General features: G+C 46.8%; 1 protein-coding gene across 12 annotated transcripts in view; it reads left to right on the top strand.

The window, feature by feature from the left end:
- Positions 1-16032, top strand: part of PC (pyruvate carboxylase) — a 256716-nt gene that overhangs the window by 96359 nt on the left and 144325 nt on the right. The window lies entirely within an intron of this gene.

Here is a 16032-nt window from a genome sequence, read left to right as displayed (position 1 = left end):
CCCATACAGGGATGGCTCTACAATGAGACAGAAGGTGAGGTAGGTGCTTCAGCAGCAGAATGGGAGGGGTGGCAGATTTGGCTCAGGGTCCTAGTTTGCTTATCTTGCTGGAGAGGCAATCTGGCACTCCAAAAGCAGTCGCTAAACAACCCCACGCCTGATTTCCCTGGCTCCTTCTGCCTTGTGGTAGATCTAGCTCTGCTTCCTACAACCTCTTGTTCCCAGTGCAGGGGTGTTCTCCTGAACTTCAAATAAACCGAGCATGTGCAGTAGGACACTTGGCTGTTCTTCCTTCTCCCTCCCATGCTCTTGTGCAAATGGCATTCTTGTGCAGTGTTTCTGGGTGGCACAAAATAGTGCCTTGCTCTGGCTGGCTGTTGCCAGGGCCAGAGGAAGCCGGATGGGCAATGTGGAAGCACAGCAGAGGCTTCTGGATTTGCGCATGGCTTGCAGGCCCCACCATTGCCCTCACACCCCACCCAGTCCTATGGCTCAAGCAGTGTCAGTGAGGGTTCATGGGACATAAAATCCTGATAGTTAGTTTGTTTTGTAGGAGGGATACATGGTGGTGGGAGGAGCCATTTTCTGGTTCGCCTCAGGCAGCAAAATGTCTTGGACACAGGGTTTCCTTTCAGGTGGGAAGGGGTTCATTGCTGCTCTCCATGACAACTAAAAGTCAGATAAATCGTACACAGCAGCGAGGTAGAGAAAGACTGAAAAGCTAGGCAAATTGAGAAATCAAGCATGTTTCTAAAATCCATTGAGATTGCAGAATTACACTTTCCTTGACACAGAATTTAGACAACCTCTCACTGAATTTTAGGGGTGTGACTTGGATACCACATGGGCCCCAGTATAGGGTGCAATCTGGGGTACTTGCCAAAACGAAAGCCAACAGACGCTCTCCAGCATTAAGGCTTTTTGGATTTTCAAGGAGTCACTCCCAAGAAGTGGGACCCTTGCAGAGCATTTGCCAATATTACAACTGAGTGGAATTCCTGAATATTATATTATTTTATATTATATTTATTTATTTATTTGCCACCCATCTGACTGGGTTGCCCCAGCCACTCTGGGAGGCTCCCAACAAACATACTAAAAACACAATACAACATCACAGCTGGTTTAATGCATCTCCCCCCCCAACCCCCCTGAATCAGTGCACTCTAGTTTCACTTGGTGTCTTTGAAGTCGGCTCTTGGGACTATTGTGCCTAATAGATATAAGACTTGATTCATCTATGCTAGTTGTTGCTGGCAGCAGGGAACCTTGGGCGGGGCCAGGAGCAGTCCTTTGACCGTGCATGCCAGTTAGATGTGTTATGTATACCTATTGTTCTGTATATCCAAGTACCTTGGTGTTGAGGCAGATGCATTTTATAAAATAAATAATTGCATTTTTAGATTATTATTATGGCAAGAATAGGAATAGGGCAGCATCTTCTCTTTGCTGGAGTTCTTATCCTACGGATAGCTCAGATGGTTAGAGTGTGGTGCTGATAATGCCAAAGTTGCAGGTTCAATCCCCGTATGGGACAGCTTCGTATTCAGGTTGGACCAGATGATCCTCAGGGTCTCCTTCCAACTCTATGATCTCTGATTCTGCATCTCAGCAATCCAGATTCCGCGCTGAGAAAAGGTAGCTTCTGTGGCCAGTATAAATGGTGCAAATTGAACACTTTGCATTATTCCTGGTTTTGGAAGTCAAATAGGACAGAGCTGAGGAAAGTAGTGGAGCATCACCCCCAATCACTGGGAAACCGTATTCCCATCCAGCCCCAGAAATATCACCAGGCGTAACCCACCCACTTTCAAGGGTATCTTTTTGGCAATGAGGACTAGAAGCTTAAAAACGAAAGCTTGAATTTCTCAAGGAGCTAAATCCTGTGCTTGATTGCACATTCTATAGCTCTAGGAGTGCACAGCTGCACAAGGCCCTTCTGTGAAGCAGCCAACCTTCAAATCCCACCTGTGAGCTTTTCCCAATGAGCAGGGACATCCAGTTGCCTCTATTGTGGGGCTATGTGTGAATTGGGTGTGCTTACAAGCAGAAGGGGCAGAATCTCTGACAATGGTCACTTAGGCCTTTTCTTGCTTGTTCTGTGGAGCAGGTGCTGTTTCGCATTCTGGTCCTGTGCAGAGCTTGGCGTGAGAGTCTCAGGTGGGGGTGGGCAAGAAGATTTAATTATGAAATGATAAATTGCTTTCCCTTTGTGGACCGACTGTGATGTTCAAAACATATGCTTATATGCCGCCTGCCCTCATTTGCTGAGGGGATTCATTGGGAACAAGCATCTGCAGGTCTCTCCTCTGTATACCCTGGCATGGATCAGGGAGGGACTGAGATACCACGACCCAGGGACCTTGTAGTGTGTACGTCTGAGGGCCAGGATGATGTCCAGGCTACTTCCTCATTGGTGGGCAAGGACTTTATTCTGGGACCTCCGTGGGCAAAGGAATACAGGCCTACACCGGACAAAGTACTTTGACTCGGATTTTGGTTTCTAGTAAAACCATTAATGCTCAAATCAGTATGCTGCATAAGCAAGGCATGGGTCACTTGGCCGGCAGGTGCATGGCTAGCAAACTAAGATGTTAATCCAGTGGTTGATGCACACCCTGGACTCCCAAGATTGCGGGAAGGGTGTTTTCAGCTACCCCAACCCTGCCCTTGGGTACCCTGCAAGAATCAGCTGCAGGAGAGGGACTGTAAGCAACAACATGGGAGGGGTGTTTCTAAGATCAAGGTGAAATGGATCCAGCAGTGCTAGTCTTTTTTTAAAAATTGTTTTTATTAAAGATTTTCTTGAATTACGAAAGTACATACAGTGTCTCTGTTTACCATTCATAGAATCTTTTCTATAGATCTGTTGTATCCGATGTGAGACACTAATATTATAGACAATATAAGGTTGGGGAAGAAGTGAGGGAGTGAGAAGTGGGGTAGTAAATTTTCATTCTTTTACATAGTGTATGTGCAAGGGTTTTGTGTCAGCAGCACGTGACTAGGTTCTCTTTCTATTCATTTACATTGGTACCTCGGGTTACATACGCTTCAGGTTACAAACTCCGCTAACCCAGAAATATTACCTCGGGTTAAGAACTTTGCTTCAGGATGAGAACAGAAATTGTGCTCCGGCGGCATGGCAGCAGCAGGGGGCCCCATTAGCTAAAGTGGTGCTTCAGGTTAAGAACAGTTTCAGGTTAAGAGCAGACCTCCAGAACGAATTAAGTTCTTAACCTGAGGTACCACTGTGTTAGTTTTCACTGGTGGTGAGAGAGGTTGGGGGGGGGCCCAGTGCCTGATTGACTAACTTCAGCTGGCTGCAGTGAATTTTGTTTGTGTGTGTGGGGGGGGTGTTGTTAGGTCAAGTTAGCCATATCAATTTGTATGCTGTATGTTTTTTTGTTTTTTGTTTTTGTCTCATTGGGCTGTGTATGTAATGAAGGGGTGCCACACTGGGATCAAGGTGTCCTCATTTGTTTGTCCCCTTGCTAGTTTCAGATTGTTGGTTAGCTGTTCTAGTAGGGCTGTTTCCCATATGGTTTGCTACCAATGGTCCATGTTCACTCCTGACAGGTCCCTCCAGTGTCTAGTTATGATGTTCCTGGCTGCTGAGAGTAGGCGGTTTATGAGTGTTCATTTTTTTCCATAGGCAGACAAACAAACAATAATTGTTCCTCCCCAACAAAAATACATACAAGAAAGAATAATAATATTAGTACCCCCATGTGGCTTCCCTCCTCCAATGCTCATCATCCCTTAAACTTTAAATTCTTATTTACATTGCATCTTATACATCTCGTATTTAATGTTCTGAATGTATTAGTTTTTCCTAGGTCAACTTTACAAACTTAATCTAAACATACCAACATGCTTTCCTTAGACCAGTGTTTACTCATATACTCAAAACTTATGAGTGTTCTTATGTTGATGCCATAGCAGGATCCCTTGGAGCTGTCCAAGGTCCTGTATCCTCTTTGCTTGTGACTCAGCACAGCCAGCTTCTCCTGTGAACATCCAGCATCCACAGAACTGTATTGGAGAGTGGCTTGTTCTAATGATATGCCCAACACCTTTGTTATATAGTTTCCGTCATAGGCTGAAGACCCACCTCTTTACCCAGGACTTTGACACGAGAGAAATGGGAGAGGGAGGGAGAGGACCCACCCTATTCTAATTTGTTTCAAACTGTTTTTAATATTGTATTTTTAAATTGCTGTGGCCTGCCCTGGGACCTTATGGTGAAGGGCAAGTCATAAATCAATGGGTTGTGGTGGTGCTGGTGGCGCTCTGTTTTGTGGGCACCTAAGAAACATGGGCTGTCTTGTTTTAAATTAGATGGTGGTGCTGCGGGAAGTGGAAACAAAATGCAAACAAAAAGCCCCCATTCACACTGGCATGATTAGCGGCAAAATATATGTTGATTAATTCTTAATTATTTGCTGTGAGATTTTGTTTGTGTTCTGTCAGTTTCCTCCTTGTTTTACCTCCTTCGGCCCAGGTGGTGGTATTGTTGGGGAATTTCTTCCCCATCTGTGAACAAAGGTTCACAGAGGAAAATAAACATATGTGTGCACAATGACAAAATGAAAATGCAACTACAGAATTAAAACAGGACACACAAGATGTAACAACAAAGGTAAAATGAAACATTTTAATTTTGCTCAGTAGCAAAATTAAAATGCAATGACAGTGTGAAAACAGAATGCTCAAGCTAAGAAGAGCAGAGGAAATTTAAAAACCATGAAAAATCAAGTGGAATAAAAAATAAAAATGGGCCTATCAGTTGTTGGATGGTGGTAGAACTTTAAAACTACAAGGATTGCAGCAAGCATTTTGAGGGGACTATTAACCCCTTCCTCCCATGCTGTAGTCCTGACCAAAATAGCTCCCCTGAAGCTACTGTTTGCACTGAAGAGAGTTGTGTGTATTCCCACCTTCTTCTCTTAAGAGGAAGGATTTTCATTAGGACTACAGCAGGGCAGCCAAGTCTTAACTGCTTTCTTTCCACCTACTGCAATCCCAATAGTTAAATTTGCTCACCCAGCAGGCGCTACTTAATTTTTAAAACAACAAGAATAACAATTGTGCATGCTAAATGCAAAATATGCATTAAATGTCACGGTTGGCTTTGTCACGAGCTGTGCAGAGCTGTTGAGTTTGCGCTTGGCTTGGCAGGCTCTGATGCAGGAGGAGGAAGAGGAGGAAGGCACAAAGGAGGGGGCTGAATTGGTGAGAACTGGGACTGGGGGATGGGGGGAGCTCCCCTTTCTGCACTGACTTCAGTTGCTTTGGAAGGGGGAGCAGGGACCTTACTGTGGAGCAGGGAGCCTCTGTGGATAGCTTGGAGTAGCCAAGGTGTGTGTGTGTGTGTGTGTGTGTGTGTGTGTGTGTGAAGGGTAGAACTGGACATGGCAGTGACTGAACAGGAGCCTGAACAGGAGGGTGCAGTCTTGTTGCCTTGAACCAGGTGCCTCATTTGCAGACAGGAACAGAGACACCCGTCCTGACAGAGCCCGTGCTTGCAATTCTTCATTTATTTCACAAAATTTGCCAACTGCTGGGAGCCAGAAGCTGGGAGAGGGCTGCTGTTGCTCTCAGGACCTGCTTTGGGGCTTCCCATTGGGGCTTCTGGTTGGCCACGGGGAGAACAGGGTGCTGGATTAGATGGGCTTTTGACCTGGCCAAGGCTCTCCTGGTGTTCTTACAATAGAGGATGCAGCCACTGGGACTTTTAAGTTTAGAGAAAGGCAAATAACAGGCGATATGATAGAGGTTTATAAAATTATGCATGGCATGGAGAAAATAGATAGAGAAAGGTCTTTCTCTCCCTCTCAACACACTAGAACTTGTGGACATCCACTGAAGCTGCATGTTGGAAGATTCAGGGCAGATAAAAGAAAGGACTTCACACAGCACATAGTTAAGTGGCCCTCGCAATGAGCTGACAGAGCTATTTATATGCAGCGCTGCTCCTGCATGGGGACAGCCAGCTCCGAACTTCAAAGGCCATTAGCCTTTGGAACTCACTCCCGCAGGAGGCAGTGATGGCCACCAACCTAGATAACTTGGAAAAGAGGATCGGGTATATTCATGGAGGAGAAGGCTCCCAGTGGCTACTAGCTACTATAGCTATACTCCTTCTCCATGTTCAGAGGCATTAATGCTTCTAAATGCCAGTTGCTAGAAGCCATACAAGGACGCAGGTGGCGCACAAGGACATGGGTGGCGCTGTGGTCTAAACCACTGAGCCTCTTGGGCTTGCCAATCAGAAGGTTGGTGGTTCGAATCCCCGCGATGGGGTGAGCTCCCATTGTTCGGTCCCAGCACTGCTCTGGTTTCACCAGAAGCGGCTTAGTCATGCTGGCCACATGACCCGGAAAAACTGTCTGCGGACAAACGCCGGCTCCCTCGGCCTGTAAAGTGAAATGAGCACCACAATCCCAGAGTCATCTGTGACTGGACTTAACAGTCAGGGGTCCTTTACCTTTATCTTTAGAAGCCACAGAAGGGGAGAGGGCTCTTGTACTCTAAAAACAGGATGCTGGACGAGATGGGCCATTGGCCAGATCCAGGGGGCTTGTCTGATGTTCTTATAATATGGGCAGCCAGCTGGCACATCCAGACTTCACGGGGCACATGGAGTGATTAATTAAGGCATTGGAGCTATCTTGAATGGAGTATACGGCATGTGGGGTCCTGGCACCCCTTGTCACAGCAGACTTTTTTAAAGGAGCTGCTCTGTTTCCTTCCTGCCACTCCCATTCCCAGGCTGTTCTCTCTCCCGCCCCGGGAAATGGCGTGCAAATGGCCTTTTGAGGGTTGAGACTCCACGTTAGCAATTTTGGGAGTAATGAGTAATGTAATGAGAAATCGTGTCTCTTAATTTCCCGCACAGTAAGAGTCAAGAGGGAGGGTCACGGCCCCCGGCGCAAGAGAGTGCGCTGCCTCGCTGGCTGAGGCGGCTGCCGTCCTCCGCGCGAGGTTTATGAGCGGTTAACAGGAGTTCGGCGGGCGTGTTGCTAATGGCCTTTGAAGTTCGGAGCCGGCTGTCCCTGCGCAGGAGCGGCGCTGCATATAAATAGCTCTGCCAGCTCATTGCGAGGGCTACTTTAATATTTCACTCCTCGAATACGATTTGCGAGCTGGGAGAAAGAGACTGTTGGGAGGGATCACGGAATGAGATGAGGAATTCAGGACCCAGATGGAGAGACAGGGCTTTGTGGCGATGAGAGGCTGGGCTCTTGCATGGAAGAGAGAAATGTGGCCCACCTGGCACATCGTCCTCCGGCGGGCACCTTGCGTGGCACAGCTGCTTGTGGAACTGTTCTACACACTGAGGAGCATGTGCGATCTCTCTTTCAGGTGGGGCTGTCTGGGTGGTGTCTCCTGGGTCTGCTCCTGTGCCCTGAAAGCCAGCACTGCTGGGAGGGGGAACCTGTGTCCCTGCAGAAGGACATAAAGAACCTGCTGGATCAGGCCAGTCAACCTCCTAGTGCAGCATCCTGTTCTTGCAGCAGCCAACAAGATGTCCCAGGGGGAAGCCTGAAAACAGGATTTGAGCGCAAGAGCCCTCTCCTCTCCTGTGACTTCTTGCAACTGGTATTCAGAAGCACTGCTGCCTCCGAATGTGGAGGCAGAGCTAGCAGCCCTTGCTAGCCTTCTCCACAAATTAATTTTCTTTTCAAACAATCTAGGTTGGTGGCCATCACTGTCTCCTGCAGGCGGGAGTTCCATAGTGTAACCACACTGCGTTAAGCACTTTCTTTTATCTGTCCTGAATCTTCCAACATTCAGCTTTGTTGGATGTCCACAAGTTCTAGTGTTAACATGTGAGGGACAACAACTTTTCTCTGTCAGCTCTCTCCATGCCATGGCCCAATATGATAATGGGAGCTGTAGTCCAAAAACATCCGCAGGGCTGTCCTTGCAGTGTCATGTACTGGTTAAAGCAGAGATCAACCTGATGGGTGAATTGGGCTAGTCATTCCTTCTCTTTCTACCTCAGCCATCCTACCCTAGAGGGTTGTTGTAAGGATCACAGGTGGGAGGGGACAGACTGCAGGAGCATAGTGGCAGGGGCAGAGAATGAACACATGGTTTGCTCTGCTCTACTGGAGGAAAAGATGGGTGAAAATGTCATAAACAAATGAATAGATCCAAAATCTGCATTAAGGCCCTTCTTGGAAAGTCTGTGCAGAATGAATTATGGAAATGGAACACATTTGCATGGATTGTGTATAGCACAAGCACTCTGTTAGCTTTCAAGGTTCAAGTTTTCAAAAATCATGGAAATGCTTTTTTTAAAAAAGCCCCCCCCCCAAGCTTGAGAGCTGGGGAGGAGGGGCAAAATATAGAGAAAGGTGCCAGGGAAGCAACCAAGTAACATCTAAGTACCATAGGCAGACTACACTAAAGGGACGGATGTGATAACAACAACGGCTTAAAAGATTTATCCAGGCAAGTCAGTGTGGTGTAGCAGTTAGAGTGCTAGGACCTGGGAGACCAGGGTTTGAATCCCCACTCAACTCACTGGGTGACCTTGGGCCAGTCGTTGGAAATGTTTGCCACCTACAGCAACTTGGAGGAAAGTTGGGATATATATGTAATAATAATAATAATTTAAAAATGGATTCTCCACCAAAGAATATGGAATCCCACAACAGGTTTAAATTATGCAAAATGAATAGATTTGCATGATGTGCTCTCATTTTACACACTTCTATTGTTGCATAATTCTGGGAAATAGGCATAGGGAGGGCCAAGGAGCCACACAAGGCACTGATGCACCTTTGCACTCTGACTCCCCTCTGGCTGCTGAGATGTCAGCAGGCTTAAAGCATGTTTTTGCCAGCAATGAAGGGCTGGAAACTTGCTATTTAAAACAACAACAGCGAAAGCTTGCCTACAGTCACGTTTTGTTGTCCTGTGCACTTCTGCAGAATCGCAGCAGAAATGCAGCGCTGAAGGTAGGGATGGGCTGAGTAATGAATTCCATCCCATTTCACAGTCTTGCTAGTCTTCAGCCATAAATCCGTTCTGCTCTGTTCTGTGCAGCTTTTCTGAAAGAGCACACAGAAAATCTACTGTACATATTCTTTTTTTTTAACCATTACATAACCCTTTCTAAATGTGAAACAGCAAGCTTTTTCGTTCTTCTTTTCCAAAAAATGCACCTTTTTATGCATCTTGTACAAAATGCATATATTTGGCGCTTGCTTTCTCGCATTGTGAAATCCAGAGGAAGCGCGTCATGTGACTGGGAGCTGCCTTTGGATCCTGGAGCAAGCTCAGGAGCGACAGATGGAGTTGGTCCTCTGAAAAGCAGACCAAACGGATTCCTCCCCCACCCCTTTGGTGCGCATGGGTGTGAATGCCACTTTTCTGAGGTTGCTTGTCTTTGTGCCAGTGCAAGCATCCTTTGCTGCCCCTCACCAGGCGGGCTCAGGCTTCATTGCCCTGGTGTTGCTGGGGTCCAGGTGTGGAGACGAGATGTTCGTGTGAACCCTCTGCCCCCTCCTGCCTTCTGCTGGCGAGAAGAGAGACCTTGCTCCTCACCTCACCCCTAGTTGCCCTCCTGCGCTTCCGCCTTCTTGCAAGTATGAACACGTCTTGTCGGATTTTCATTACCCCTCCGTTTCCCTTCTTCCTCCAGCTGTGCACTTGGAATGACTCCATCTGCTCTTTCTAATTCTCCGACAGCGGCTGGAAGGGAGAAAAGGCAGGAAAGATAGGATGGGAATAATGGAAAGGAGGGAGCTTCTAGCTAATCTCTCTCCTAAACAATGAAGGTTTGCTCAATCTTCTGCACTTCCTGCCAAGGTGATGGGAAATGCAAGATAGTGGGATACAGTGGTTGCAATAAGACTGGGAGAGACCCAGGTTCAGATTATCTTCTGTTAAGGCTTGGGGAAGGGCAAGCATGTCAGGGAATGCCAGCATACAAATCTATACTACAGCCACGTTTTGAATCTGTGTACAGTTCTGGTCCAAAAGGATATTGCGGAGTTGGGAAAGGGCAACCAAAACAATTGAGGGATGGAGTGGCTCCCCTATGAGGAAAGGTCACAGCATTTTGGACTTTATTTAGTTTAGAGAAAATGCGAGTAAGAGGCATGATGATAGAAGTTTTATACAATTATGCATGGCATAGAGTGAGTGGATAGAGAGGAGTGTTCCCCTTCTCTCATAACACCGGAACTTGCAGACATCCAATGAAGTTGAACGTCAGAAGATTTGTGACAGAGAAAGGAGAGAACTTCTTTATGCAGCAAATAGACTATGGAACTCCCTGCCACAGGAGGCAGGAATGGCCACCAACTTGGATGGCTCTGAAAGAGGATTAGACAGATTCATGGAGGAGAGGGCTATCAATGGGTACTAGCCACCAGGGCTGTGTTCTGCCTCCATGGTCAGGCAGAAATGCTTCTGATTACCAGTTGCTGGAGGTGAGAGTGGTCAAGGCTTGCAGGTTTCCCAAAGAGGCATCTGGTTAGCTGCCACGAGAACATGATCATGGACTTGATGAGGCATAGTCTTGATCAAGCAGGGCTCTTACGTTCTCTTGCAGGGCAGACCAGGCCATATGACTTTGGGAAGTTGTTGTCTCAGCAAAGGCATAGTCTTCTGAAGCCTTAAAATGCCAGCAGGACTTGACCTTCCAGTAGCCATGCCTTCAGGCTTGGACAACGTAGAAGAAGGTGCTGAGGACTTCCCCTCTTGAGTGGGGTGGCTGGCACATAATCAGAATCAGAGTCCTCCATAGACTGGCACGGATCCTGAAGCAGGGGCCTGACACCAATCCCCCTTCATAGATGGGCTTGGCCAGTCCCTGTCTCTCAGTCTAACCTCTCTCTCGGGGTTCTGGTGAGTATAAACTGGGGAGCAGGGAATCACATATGGCACACTGAGATCCTTGGAGGACAGGTGGTGTATTAAAATGAGTTGCCGAGGCTCATTTGACAACGAGAAGCTGAGTCTTTAGTATCACTGGCCCAATCCAGTGGAACTCCCTGCCACTAGAGATTCTGCAGGCACCTTCTGTGTCAACTTTTAAATGCCGGCTAAAAACTTTTCTATTTCGCCAGGCCTGTGCAAGGCAGTTCAGAATACTTCCGCGGTGGTAATTAATGCTTGTTTTAACCTTTTTAATATGGTATTATGGTTTTATGGCTTTTAACAGCTATGATATATTTTTTTGTGACACAGTGGCATAAAATATTTTTATGCATAAAAAGATAGTAGCAAAAATAATGATAATAATTATTAACTGGCCCGGTCAGGCAGAGACTGCAGTTCTGTTCTACGAGGTTGGGAAATGTCTTGTTTGCCTTCTTAGCAGGAGGCTTTTCAGACCTGCTTGGATTTGACATGAGAGCTCCCAGGAAGTGATTGTTCAGGTTGGGGTTCAGCTATAGGCTCCAAGGGAAATGAAACGAAAAGAGGGAGACACACAGGTTTGGGGGGGGGGAGGTTTTGATCAGGAGTTTGATGTCAGCACAACCCACAGCAGCCCTAAATGCCAACAGAACAGCTGGAGATTGCGCTATTTCCGCCCTTCATCGTATTGATCCCTGTTCATGACACAACTGGCCTTTATGCTTTCCTGTTCCTCTGTGATTAGTTTGCTTCTTACTTTGGAATTTATAGCCTATTTGTCGTGTCTTATTCTATGCCGTTGCATTGTGATTAGCTGCCTTTGAGCACAACTGGATGGAGAGGCAGGTTTTTGTAAAAAAAAAAAAATGTGACTTTCCAGTAGTGACCATTTTTTTAAAGACTGGGATGGCCAATTAGCACTTGTTTTAAAGAAAATTGGGGAGTCCCCAAATGTGTGTATATGTGGGGGGCTCATTTTGAAATCTAAGCAACCACCATGGGCACTGCAAAACACCCATTTCACAGAAGAAAGCTGGTGGTGCTCAGAACCCCACCCACCCCACCCCAATTAGGAAGGAAACACTCACACTTCCTTCCCACAAAACAAAACACAGACCAAAAAAAGAAAGCATCACCCTCTTTCCAAAGCAGAAACACCCACCATCACCAAACAGCCCAATACTCAATGTGGTATAGTAGCTAGAGCATTGAACTAGGCCCTGGGAGACCAGGGTTCAAATCTTGACTCGGGCATGAAGTTCAATGGGTGACCTTGGGCCAGTCGCTGCCTCTCAGCCTAACCTAGCTCACATGGTTGTTCAATGAGGAGGTGGAATGACCTTGAGCTATTTGGAGAAAAAGAAGCAGATCTCACCAGACAATGCAGTCTGGTTTATCAGACCCGGGCAGTTGATATTATCCTGGAAGCATCCTCTGAGGTGGACCATATTGGAAGGAGCTCTTTGTTTTAATGGAGGTCGGAGGTCAGCTGCCCTTAAAACTCTGTGGAAAGGTTGTACTTTATTACCCGTTCAACGTGTGTTCGTTCAGAGGGAATACAGTAATGCTATAATTTTTGGAGAGGGCTCAGCTGTCAGAGGCCATATCAGGCCAGAATCAGTTATTCAGAACTCAAAGTATGAGTCAGACAATTGATGCCAATCCAGATTCATATTCCCACAAAACTGGAGGCTGTGTGTTGAATATTGAGCACATTGAGATGAATGCAATGTCCTTTCGGATACATATTTGACCCTTCCTGCTAATGGAACAATCTGTTTGTTTTTTTAAAATAGAAAGCTTTCAGGCATTCTGCCTTCCTTATTCCTTAGACTAGGGAGAACTGCACCAAGCATATTTTAGTATCTGGATTAGTTTATATAGTGCACATACAGTTTGAGTAGCACATATGCAGAGTAAGGGCAGTAGCTCAGTGCTAAGGCATCTGACTTGCACACAAAACCTTCCAAGTCCAATCTCAGGCCAAGTAGGACTGGCAAAGACCCCTGTCTGAAGCCATTGAGAAGCTGCTGCCAATCAGTGTAGGCGATACTGAAGTAGATGCACCACTCATCAGGCAGTTTCCTGTGTTCCTTTGTGCTGTTAAGTGTGCGTTGAAACTTGAATATGCTTCCTGCAGCCCTGTGCTGTTACAGGGAGTCAGTCGCCAACCGCAGTGGGCAGGGCTACTGCAATACCTGGGTGGTACGCACGAGGACTCACACTGGGGACTGTCACGCAAACCAGGGACCTTGCAGTGTGTAGCTGAGGATGTGGTCCAGCCAGGGTTTGAAATTAGCAGAGTGCCAGGGACATTTTTCACCTAAAAATTCTCCATTTACGAGCACCTCAAAAAAGTCTGGGTGCCATTTTTTGCACCTGGCTGGTACTCAAGGATTACTGAAATGTATGTGCTTTGAAGCCTCGAAGTATATGTTAAGGATAGACAGTACATTAAGGAGTTTAACAATAAAGAGCAGAGTGTTTTGATGACTGAAGTACGGTACCAATATTTTTATTGTAAACACCAAATTAAACATGTAATAACAATTTCTTCTAAAAATGTGATATTAACAATTTGTCACTTATATGAATTTCGTATTAGTTCATGCTTATCGAAATAATAAATAAAAAGTGTTGCTGACACCCCCACCCCACCCCAGTAGTGACTAGACATTCTGTTTTGGCGCCTACAACCCAGGTCCTAGAAGCCATTTGGCTCCTAGCTTTTCTGTCCCAGTTTCTAACACCAGGTCCAGCCTCTCCTCTAGTAGGGAGTCTCTGGTAACTTATTCAGTTTGAGGACCAGGCAGCTGGTTGGCCACTGTGAGAACAGGATGCTGGACTAGATGGGCCACTGGTCTGATCCAGCAAGCTCTTCTTGTGTTCTTATATTCTTAGGCTACCATTCTCTGGCTCAGAGGACGTCCCCCCTGCAGTATCCCAGCTTCCACAGCCTAACAGAAGCCAAAGGCTATAAAATAAGCCTCCCATACACCAGGAAATTTTAGGAGCAGTGGAGGCCCTTGCGCTGAGAATATTCATTGCTCAGTTTGATGCTCCTGCACTGACTCTTGATGGAAGGCAAGGATTTTGGGTACACCCAGAGCAAGTGCAGCAGGAAATCTGTTCTCCTTGGCAGCTGTTCTTGCACATATGCATAGCTATTCTCTCACCATTTGCGATTTTCATGCTTCAGAGTATGGTCTGGGGGTGCTGCTGCTGTTCTTTGTTGACCAGTGTCACCTCCAATCTCTTGGATTGCACATGATGTATCCCTGTGAGAGGTGCTCTCCATGTGGCAAGCATCTCTGGTGGCCTCCTTAGCTCACGAAAGTGGGGATTTCTGACTCTAGACTGGCTGATTCAAGATGTTGTTAGACTCCCGAATGCTGGCATCACAATCTTTCAGAAGTTGTCGCCCAATGCCAAACTCTGACAAGCAAACCAAGCTTTTCATTAGATGGCAGAAAACAACTTCACCCTTTAAGTCAAGGATGGGGAATCTCAGACCTTGGAGCCAACTGTGGCACTCACGCCTCTCTGTCTGGCCCTTGGGAGTCTTCCAAGGCTGTGCCCCGTCCCCAGGCCCCCTCCTTAAGAACATAAAGAGAGCCTGATGGATCAGGCCAACCAGATGCCTGTGGGAAACTCACAAGCAGAATTTGAGCACAACTGCAACTCTCCCCTCCTGTGCTTTCCAGCAACTGGCACTCAGAAGCATTACTGGCCATTGTAACTAATAGCTGATGATAGCCTTCTCTGCCATCCATTTGTCCAGCCCTCTTTTAAAACCATCCCAGTTGGTGGCCCTCGCTGCCTCCTACTGGAGCGAGTTCCGTAGTTGAACTATGTACCGCATTGAATAATCCTTCCTTGTATCTGTCCTGAACCTTCCAATATTCCGCGTTGTTGGATGTGCAAGAGTTCTAGCGTTATGAGAGAGGGAGATAAACGTTTCTGTATACACCTTGGGCAAGATATGTCTATAAAATTACGCACGTCATGGAGGAGGTGGAGTTTACCTCCCTTTCCCATTTTTCTATCTCCTTGTTACTGCAGACCCAGGGGACTCCGTGGTGACCTTTGACACTCACCCTGAGTGTGTATGTGTGTGTACTTGGTTCCTTCCACCCATTTCAGCCTTGCAATAACCCTGTTGAATAGATTAGGCTGAGAAAGTGTGGCTGGATCAAAATCGGCTCATGATCTTCAGGGCTGAGCAAGGTTCGAACCCGCATCTCTATCTGCTAGGCTGGGATTTCTCTCTAGTGCCTCTCCTACTGCTTCTCATCCTGCCTCATCCTCCCTGCTCCTCTCCCTCCTTTCCCAAGTTGAGTCATCTTGAACTTCTCAGGTTTCAGTGCATTAGGAAGAATGGTTTAGTTGCCCTTCTCGGTACTCCTTAGTTTTGGGAGCTAATAAAAACTGCAAACAGCTTTGGGTGCGTGGGCACACCAGGGATTTATGGAGTGGTATTAAGTTATTTTTTCTCCCTGTATAATCCTCTGTATTCCCTAGCTGAGAGCTCCTGGCTTCCATGGCAGGCATGGCACATTGCACCCCTGCTTCTGCTTCACAGCTCCACTGCAGGGGGTTTTTGGGGGGTTTTTTTTGTCTGTGGTGCAAAGAATCACAGTGTGGCTGCAAATAGTTTCTTTCTCAGATTGTCCACAGCGGTAGTGATGGAATGTGGGAAGGGATGCAGGAGTATTTCCGTTCCTGACTTTTGGTTACTGCTGTGGTGCTAGGAAGACCTTTCCGACAGTAAGCACTATTGCAGGGTGGAACGGACTCCCTCGGAAGCTGTTGGGCTCTCCTTCACTGGAAGTTTTTTAAAGAGAAGTTGCATAGCTGTTTGTCAGGGATGCTGGAGCTGTGATTCCTGCATTGCAGAGGGTTGGATTGGATGGCCATTGGGGATCCCTTTCAAATCAACAAAATGTTATGTAATCTCATCTTCTGGGGAGAGATGGGGTGGTTCTTGTTTTCCTGCTATTTGATGATTTGTAAACTGTATGTTTGGGGGGGGGGACTGAAACAGCCTTTGCCAACTTGGTGCCTTTCAGAGGTGTTTTGGACTACAACTCCCATCAGCCATCATCCTGTTCTCACAGTGGCTAGCCTGATGCCTCTGTGTAGGACAGAAGC

The sequence above is a fragment of the Podarcis vaucheri genome (genome assembly GCF_965113315.1).
Source record: "Podarcis vaucheri genome assembly, chromosome: 16".
Classification (NCBI taxonomy): domain Eukaryota; kingdom Metazoa; phylum Chordata; class Lepidosauria; order Squamata; family Lacertidae; genus Podarcis; species Podarcis vaucheri.
Note: the sequence above shows the minus strand (reverse complement) of the source record. Positions and strands in the feature narration are given on the sequence as shown.